Genomic DNA, 10,433 nt, shown 5'->3' on the forward strand with positions numbered 1-10,433 from the left:
ACAAGATTTTTCTACTTTTAGCTCTGGCTGCAATTTAGTGCATCGAAACGAAACGTGCAATCGATATGCACAGCACTATGCTTGGTACTGATCATTCCTATGAAGTTTTATCAAAATCTGGCCAGCAACTTGTCCTCTTAAAGCCAGACAGGCTTAATGCGGATAGACGAGAAGGCATAAACAATACCTCTCCCCACCTTTAGATGAGACATAATTCCGAGATAAAACCTTACATACAACACTTTACAAAATCAGGATGCTAAAAAATGGATGTGCAATACCTCTACCTATCCTTCAGTGAAACGAAAAAGGACAAAACACAAGTAATATGGAGGAGTTATGGGTCATGACATGTACGATAAACAAATGTTTTAAGACTGAAGAAAATGCATTGAATAGTTCAAAAATTTACATTAGCGTTTTAGTTCAATATAAACTTTGTCACACTAAAATGATATTGCAATTATAATGACCAATCGCTTTTTAGATTAATGAAGGAGAAAAACAATTTATGCCAACTTTAAACTTACAACTTTAAAAACGAAAATTATCAAACGTTTTACTGTGGTATTGCATGAAATTAAATTTTGTCACCATACAAATAATTAATGATTTTAATAATACTGATAACTATGATCTTAAGTTTGATTTGTGAACATACTGTGCTATAAACTGAGACAAAACAGTACTGATACACTACAAGACACAGTATTTTGAAAATTATAACAGTGTAATGTTTACATATTCTCAAAGTTTCTGAATCACATTTACATGCACAGTTGGACAGGACTTGTTGCTCTCTACATATGCGTCCTACAATAACAGCAAATAGGTAACAAAATTGATTCAGAAGGTTCCTCTATACTAAACTGTGCAAGCTGCAGACACTGATCTTGAACAATAGCTGAACGGTGACACTGAAGATTTCACAGGTATATATCTGAAGAAAGAAATGCATAATGTAGTAACTCTGTATTCGAGGTGTCTGCAGCTCTTTAATATTCAAAATATGTATATTTCTGAATAACAGGTAGAATAAAAGTGTTACTGGATTAATAAAACTTCAGCATATCTTATGCATAAGACCCATTTTAGTAGAATATATCAAGAGGCCAATAGTGACCCTAAGTCACTCACTTGACCTTACTATTTGACCTAAAATATATGTATGACACACTATGTATTTTAGAATATTATGATGGCAGGCTATATTTTATTCTATATCTTAAATACTTTGAAAATAACACACCTTATACTTGACATTTCATAAGTTATATCTTACATTCACCTTTTTAAGCTTATAACAATAGAATTGTGTTTACCTTTTTAATTAATTTCAGGAGGAAAATGTAAAATATTTGGAAAGTTACATTCATAAGTCTGTAATTATTTGGTACTGTATAATTTCTTTTTGTAAGTGTAAAGTTTATATATCATACTTGACCCTTGGTCTCATGTGAAACAAACTTTACACAAGCCTCTTGAAGTGATATATGCCAAATCAATAACTGAATTACATTGTAACTCTTTGAATATTGTAAACAATTACCTGAAGGTATAAATATCTATGTTTAATTAAGTCATACAGATCAACATTGGCATTCTCATCATATGAATCCACAGAACATTTTACACTGAAATAAAGAAACAACTTTCTACAAATTTTGTACTTCCATTACTGAAATTTACAGACTTTACATTAAATTAGGACTCTAATCCATTGAAAACATCAAGTGACAGATATCAAGAAAACATTGCATTAAAGATATTTAAACAAAATGGTTATTGCTATAGTGTGTTTAAAAGCTTTGAAACATGGTTAGTGGCCGACAATAGTAGTTCTTTTATCTCTGTATCATATGAAAGGCTAAGAGTTAAGGAGTCAGAATAGATATCTTTACCTAAGTCAAAATTTCTTGATTCAAAATGGTTGGCTGTACCATCCTTCATGAAACTTCATAAAATCATTTTAATTACATTTACAATGTGTATCTGTTAAATGTTTATGGGAATGTAATTTTAATAACTGGCATTATATTACCTTTGACATGTTAAACTTGTTAAAGAGTATCATTTGTACATCATTGTACCATCAGACCATCTTTCACTCTGTCAACCTGACTAGACATGCTGGACACCCTGAAATATATAAATGATAAAATCTGTGAAAAGACTCATCATGCAAAAACCATAACACCATCTTTATAAAATCACCTTAACCTAAAAAAAATATCATTATTTCAAATTATTATTGTCCATAAAAGTATAATGTATCCCATCCATAATCATTACATGACTCCTTATGTAATTTACCAGTTCATAGTTTGGAATGGCTTCCAGTCTAAATCTAGAAGTTGGAAGAAAAACAAATTATGAAAGTTTATTTATGGTGTCATTTAAAAGAATGACCTGCCTGTTAATTGTCAACTGTTTGCTCTTTTTAATATTGATAGGCAATTGCATTTTATCAAATACTGTCTAATATATATATCAACTGTCAATAGTTTACAAGTGTTAATTAGATGTCACTGAATTGTGTACTTGTTTCAACATCATAAAGAGAGATAAAACTACATGTAAATTGTAAAACATTGTATGAGATACCCTTCCATCCTGTAAAAATTGCCTTTAAAAAGAAATTACACAGAAGTATTATCCCACAGTTTTGACTGTCCCTGCTCTATCTAACTTTTCAAGCTTCTGCAGCCACTTTAATGTGTCATCTGTTCACTTGTACTTCTGTCTGAAATGAGGTAATTATAATATTTCAATAACTTATAATTATAAATATATTATGTTATTCTTTTCCTACAATTTGCAACAGTTTCTTTTGAAAATTCATTTTATCTCAATTACATTCTGTTCTGACTACAGCTAAAATACATAGAACAGACTATAAGCTATTATAAGGTCAAAGGTCACCCTAAAAGGAAAAATCGGTAAATTAGTCCCAGTTAATCACAGATGCTTTAAATAACCTGTCATTTCACACAATAATTTGCTATAGGGTTATGTATCTACAAACAAAAAACAAGAAAAAACAAATTAATAGAAAGAACATTTTTGGGCAATTTAAAAAGCGAAAATGAAAGTGAAAGTAGAAAGTCAATATTTTCTTATCGACTTTTCTTTCATAATTTCCGTTTAAAGCGTAACAGTTTACTTTCATACTGTATTGAATAATCCATAAACATTATACTTACCGTTTAAATGCATGAAAAATCCGCATGGTACCCGTAAACTTATAATTTGTTGATAACCTCTCAGTTTTCGGCCGATTTCACGTGAAAATACGAAACCGGTGTTGACATAAATGTTCTACTTCCGGCGGTATTCGATTGCGTAAATCGGCTCTAGTACTATGTCTACCTTAATTAACCTTATTTGAACCGGAATAAAACCGTAATAGCTCGTATTCTTTTGACCACAGTTATTGTCTTCCGGACTGTTACGATCTTTTAATATCTGTTACGATCTTTTCAGAACTGTTACGGACCCGGATTTATTACGGATTCCTTACGGATATATTATCCGTGGCAAAATTTTGAGCATGTTCAAAACTTTGCACCCTTGCCCCCGGATGCTCCCGATTTCTGAACGGATATACCGGATGACTTACGAATGAGACAGGAGTTCTACGGATTCGTTATGGATGCTATCCGGAACTCATCCACAAGCCCATCCGGGGCAGTGTGATTCTAGCTTAAATTAGGCATGTAGGACTGTGTAGTGGTTATCTGTTGTCAAAACTGACCCCGTCATTGGATTCACTTGTTTTAAATAGACTTATACAGGAACAGTTTCAAAGAACGCCTTGTATAAAACATTCAGTGTAGTTAGGAAGGCATGCTTTTTAAAAAATCAATATTGCTGACGATTTGGAGAACTGAAATTTAAATATTCCTACGTTACTTTTGAAAAATGGTGATTTTTTTTGTAATTTCTTCATTTAAGGTAATATATAGTGAAACAGCTACAACCTGATGATGGGACTTCATTTTGAGATTTCCATCCTGCTAAATATAACCGTATTAAGAATTAAGTCCATGTGTGAATAAAAAATGTATTTTAAACGTTTAGGATAAAGTTGGAAGAATTCATCTACTAGCAAATACCTTAAACAAGTTGATGTCACTGAGATTAATTTAACAAGCTGAAGTTTTTAGTAAACAGTCATTTATTACAATTATCACTGCAACTTCCCTTGAAGTAATGTTTAATTTATTTCTACAACTTTGACATGCCCTCCCCTATCTAACGCTGCTCGCCTCTGCATGACGTGTTTTATGTATATTTATGTACATGTAAAATGCATAATTATAAACGACTCTCTATTGTTGGAAGTACTGCCCAAAGCAATATCATGTCCAAAAGAAAGCTGTCAATATAATGTCTGGAGCTGAAAACTTGATAAATGATCGAAAGCGGTTGGCAAATTTGTCCTGTACTTGACTGGTGTAAAGGAGATTATAAATCAGGTTCAAAACGTAGCAAAGTTACTTATCCACGATAAGAAAACATGACATATCTCACTTGCCTTATACTGTTGAAAATATGTCACAATGGTTACATATGTTACCGATGTCTTTCGTATGAAAGTGTTGTTATCTGTTATTGCAATGAGGAACATTAACTTGTTACTTCTCTTGAAAGGTTATATGATAAAGCACAAGGATAACCAAATATTACATTGGCCCCTTTCAGTTGGATTCCTCTGACTTTTTTGTTATAACCTTTATCCAAGATGTTGCGGTTGGTCAAAATAAATATGCTTTTATGTGTAGGTTTCTAAATAAGAATGATTATTCAAACCTATATTTAGCAGAAGGCCACTAAAAGAAAACCTGTCCTTAATCATTTTCCAATCCAATGAAATTTAGTAAAGATATTGCTTTTGAAAATTACAAAGAAGTCAACGATAAAAACAGAGGAAGGACCAATCTACTTCTTGGACATAATCAGGGGAAGTAACTGACTAATGCTCCCCATTGAATGTACATTTCAGGTGCTTTGCACCACTGGCGCCAGACCAGAAAGAAAATGCTTCTGTGCATGTTATATCCTACCCCTAGGTATTCTGTAAGAACCATGGTCATGTAGGGGAAAAGATACTAACCCGTTTCAATCGCGCATTTCATACCTAAAGCACGCAGTTCGGTAAATGTGTACTATGGATATCAAACAAGTGGTAATTTATCTTTCATTGTGTACCGGTCACATTTCTTCAATACTTCTTATCTTTCAAAAACAACGCGTAGTTTATAGTTTTTCAGCGTTACAAAAAAAAAAAAAAAAAAAAAAAAACTTGCGTGACCTTCCCTGGTGAAGTTCCGTTCTAGATTACAAAACCATTTTGATTGGCTGTTGTGAAAATGTATGTCAATCGTCATTTTAATACATGTGTTCGCTAATATGTGAAAATGCAGCATAAATGTGCAAAACGAATAAAATAAACAGAACAGATGTAGGCCAATGTATGATTTAAAATTAAAAATTATATAAAAGATGTTTTTGTTTGTTTACGTTTCGCCTAACATGTGCACATTGCCGTGACCTCTAGACCGGATGTTCATTAGGGAAGGTCACCCAAGTTTTTTCTGTAACGTTGACGAACGCGTAAAATATGTTGATACTCTCAGCAATATGGAATATTGAGACAATGTGATTGGTGCATGTTGGAAGATAAATTATCGCTTGTTCAATATACTAGGTACCCTTCCACCGAACTGCGCGTTTAAGTTGATAAATGTACGATTGAAACGGGTTAGTGCACTTTCCGGTTCATGACCATGTTTCTTATAGAATACCTAGGGGTAGGGTATAACATGTACAGAGGCATATCCTTTCTGTTCTGGTGCCAGTGCTTTGCACACGGCATTTAGCTTTAACCTTTAGCCTGCCGGCAGCAAGAGATCCTGCTTTTGAGACCAGTGCAGACCAAGATCAGCCTGCACACCAGCGCAGTCTGGTCATGGTCTGCACTGTTCGCTATTCAGTCAGTAAATTTTCAGTGAACACCCTTTTGAATGATAAGTGTTACTGCCCAAATTGAATGATGGACCAGTCCATTTTAGAAATTTATCAGGGTAAAGGTTAACGTTATATTTTATGCGTCTGTTTCAAGGTTGCCTATTTGACTATTTTTTTGGCTACTTCTCTTTCCATCCGAGTTCTATACAATGCCACACTGTGTTAAACTGATCTATCATTAATCAATTTGAAATAAAATATTTTAGTGGATGACGGGAATCTGGGTTTAAGTACGCCCGCATTTGAACAATGTATATCAAGGTCTTTTCATTATTTTGACTTCATTTTAGCTTGTAAGTATTGATTATTCTTGCGTAAAACCTTTGTGTTTTCACCAAAATGAAGGATATTCTCATGAGCGTGTGCTGCTGGTAAACGTTTTTAATATTCTCTTCCTTGTCCAACAAACATAAAAATGTACCCCTAACCAGTTTTTGCCACAGCCGTAATGTTTGAGACTTATGACTAATATCAATCCGCCTTTTCATTAAAATTACCATTTTAAAATTCTTCAATAATGTCAAAATCCCTTGAATGATGGCATAGTTTTAGAGCAGACATTAACAGACACTGTTAACCTTTGACTTTCAAGTGCGACCTTGACCTAGTACATCGGACGGACGCGTTAAAGAACCAGGCTGTCTATTTGCAAATAGCTAGACTGTGTTAGGATGAATTTGGCGAGATAAATGGCTGCCTTTGTATGTATGTCAAGCACTTTTGGATGGGCGCTGTATAGATCTGGTACATATATCTATTAAGCGTTTGCTCCCAAATAAAAGAAATTGGTTCACAACAATGTATTAGTGTCTAAAAAGAAACGTTTGACAAAAAAATTACTTATTATGCACGATAATTAAAATGAATCATTTCTTCAAATTTATTATTTATTTCAAAATTGCATAACATGTATACAAATACTTACATTCATCAAAACGTTTTATACAAATCAAACAAACTTACCTTTTCAAAACGTGCATTTGTCTTGGAATAACTAATCTCCTATCAATTTCATACAATTACCTTGCATACTTTGTAATCGCAAGTGAAAGTGCATTAGGGACTGTATTGGCAAAACAGCAACATTCGATGGTATTTTGTTAACTATTGTTTTTTTAAAGAGGTCAGTTTATGAACTTTTGGATTTCTTATGAATATTTGTAGTAAACAAATTATGAAATAGTTCACATGCGTCAAACATTGTGATTTTAACCTTGTGATCTTCATCATCGAATACTAATTTAGTGATTTTTACACACATTTATTTTTTGTCCTTTTAGGTTAGAATTGTTCACAAATGGCGGCAAGGACTTTGCCAATAAATACAAATGTGCAATATTAATGAATGACACCTATATATATACACCACACCTGAAACGGTAGTACATTTCGCAATACTGTAAGCTGACTTGACTTGTTAAGACGTTTCATTGAAAAGTCAGAGTGATTTTATTATTGTATGACACAAAGGCCCTGAAAATTTTCAATAGAATAATGTTATAATGTATAAAAAGGGGGCAAAACACAAACAAAATGTTGTAATTAAAACTGCCAACAGACTGCAAATGTACACTATATGTTGTAAATTGAGTTCAATTGAAATTAAAAGGAAACTGGTGTTGTAATACTGCAAAGTTCAAAAAGTGTAATAACTTAAGGAACGAAATCGGACATGAAATTCTGGACACATGCGATTGTTGACTGTATATCTATGATGTTTTCAAATTGCATTAAAAAGGAAGGGAACTGTAACAAGACTTGAATGTTTAAACTACAAGAACAGTTATGATATTGTAAAGTTCAAAAAAGGGTTATTTATAACTCGAAAAACTTCAGATATAAAAGTCATTACATGCGCACGTCCATTTTATGTGATGGTGTGTACAAAGTAGGAGGGTTTGTTTACACAAGAAAAGGAAATGGACGGACTGATGGTAAGACGGACCTTTTAAACACTATTTTAACTGCATTTAAGATTTTGTTCGAAATGATACTTCCTTTTTACGAAATTAACAAAATAGTGTAATATTTGAAACACAAGAATCGAATGTCACTTTAATGACTCCGTTGTTTCTTATGTTTTTTCTTCAGAGAACAATGTATTAATTATGTATGATTAGAATTATGGTATACTTGGTTTTACGGCAAATGCCACTTCGATACAAAACCAATAGGACTGTCCTCAGGCAGATGCACGCACGGCACGTGGTCACACATATTTAAGGACTATACTAGCTAAGTTGAACCATTATTGCTGGTCATTAGGTAGAGTCAGGGTAGTTGAGACTGGTATTTTACCATTAGACTACATGTTTTTTGGCAATATGGCACGACCACTAATATGACGCAATTGATGTTGCCGTTAAAAATACATGCAAAATAACGAATTTTCCTGCATCAAATCAAATGTGGAAATGTAGATTTAATTGTTATTTGTCGGTTACTATTAGGGATTCTTGGGAGATATTTTCATTATAAGGTGACGGAAAATGTTAAATTCTGGTCGCTTTGAAAGGTGGTCAAAGACAGTCACTGTATAACTTTATGTGAAGTCGCGGAAACATATTACAAATAACCTGACCATCAAATTGTCATTACTTTATATCGTTCTGATAAAAATGAGTACGGTCGAAAGAAAAACTGGACTGTGATATCTTATAGCAGTTTTAAACTGTCATCTAAACCTAGCATACGTAGGTCAGGTTAGCAAAACATGTAAATGACGCACCCATAATGGCAAAGTAAGAAAACATAGATCTATTAAGTAAGCATGTCAGAAAAATGTGGGTAATACTTTCTTTACAATTAAGTTTTCGTCCTCTCATTCATGTGGGGAAGTTGGCAGTTACTTGCAGAGAACGGGTTTGTACTGGTACAGAATCCAGGAACACTGGTCAAGTTAACTGCCCGCCGTTACATGACTGAAATACTGTTGTAAAACGACGTTAAACGCAAAACAAATAAACAAACAAACAAATAATTTTACCCGAGTGTGTATTTCCTTAAATGAATGCAAATAATTCGAACAAGCTTATCTAATATACATTTCGGAGTATATTTCATTTTACAGTTACAACTCATGTTAAGTATTAAGCCGCCTGGCATTATTAACTTAAAGACGCAACATTTATGTCCACCATGTTACTACTCTTTAACTGTTCTGTAAAAAGAGCCTTTGGCGGCACTAAATTCATCCAAGAAAATATATATAAGACTTGGTTTAACTGAACCCGTTTGTGAGCGGTAATGAAATGTGCAATACAGCAACACCACCGAGGTCCCCTACATTTGTAGCACCACCTAATACATGATATTCTAAAACAATCTATAACGTCCTTAAGAAGCAAGGAACGCAGCGAAGAAAAATAATAACAGACTCTGTTTACTGAGTATGTTCATAAGAGGTTATAAAATGTGCAATACCACTCACACCCTTTAGCATAGACTTAAGCAGAATTTTATGATAATAAAATTGACCGGACTCGATAATCCAAAAGACAACACTGAACACAATTACGTGGGAGGTGGGGTGCATTATAAGGCCGCCATACTTAAAGACTTCTGTTGCTGTTGTTATACAAATTGAATATATAATATCCTTTTAAAGCATATAACAAAACCAGTCGAATTAATGGCAGACATGGTTTGACAGAGTCTTTTGATGGGAGGCAGTGATACGCGCAACACCTCTCACGTATCCTAGCATTGGCTTTAGCAGAATTCTTTTATGAAAAATTTAATTAGGCTCCATTATCCCGAAGGTCTAGAAAACATTTCAGAAAAAAAAAACATGTCTATTTCTCGCATTTAAATCGTGTGGACTTTCGTAACTATCTTGTTTTGTCGACAAATGTAAAGTGTATACTCATCAACGGTTATTATCCCTCAAATAAATAATTTTCTATAAACTGCAAAATCTGTTTCAATTTGATTAAGGTAAGTAAATTCCATCTAAGACAGTTTGATCATCCGTACTTTCTCTTATTCAGTTGAACCACAGATAACCCACTGATAACCTATGTCACCGGTGATTTGCTATATATATAAAACGTAATTGAAACGGTTTGAAAAGTTACGAGTAATCCAAGAAAAAAAAAAAGAATCTTTTTAACTTTTGGTGACGAAAGTCTGTTGAGCTACTGTAAGTGTATTTATATTGGCGCAGCTAAATTTTAGTGCAAACGCCTTAAATTGAGTAGTTTCGACTTATTAGCGCGTACTTGTATTAGCGCAGTATCACCGGTGATAAAATAGCCAGTTGGTGGCTGAGTGGTATTTGTAATGAAATCGACCAAGCACGCAAACAAACATGCATAGGTCTACACTATGACATCCAATCTACATTCGTTTAGATCAGTGTTAATCTGTATACTGTCAATTTGTACATGTATACAGTGCAGAAT

General features: G+C 33.5%; 1 long non-coding RNA gene across 1 annotated transcript; it reads right to left on the reverse strand.

Annotated features, from left to right (window-relative positions):
• Nucleotides 1-648: 648 nt before the first annotated feature.
• LOC123558001 (uncharacterized) lies at nt 649-3,363 on the reverse strand. The gene is made up of 5 exons (XR_008366027.1): nt 3,204-3,363; nt 2,644-2,743; nt 2,042-2,139; nt 1,550-1,634; nt 649-940 (listed from the first exon to the last, which is right to left on the reverse strand). It is a non-coding gene; the product is annotated as an uncharacterized LOC123558001 (long non-coding RNA).
• Nucleotides 3,364-10,433: the final 7,070 nt, after the last annotated feature.

This window comes from Mercenaria mercenaria, chromosome 11, assembly GCF_021730395.1.
Source record: "Mercenaria mercenaria strain notata chromosome 11, MADL_Memer_1, whole genome shotgun sequence".
In the NCBI taxonomy this organism is placed as follows: domain Eukaryota; kingdom Metazoa; phylum Mollusca; class Bivalvia; order Venerida; family Veneridae; genus Mercenaria; species Mercenaria mercenaria.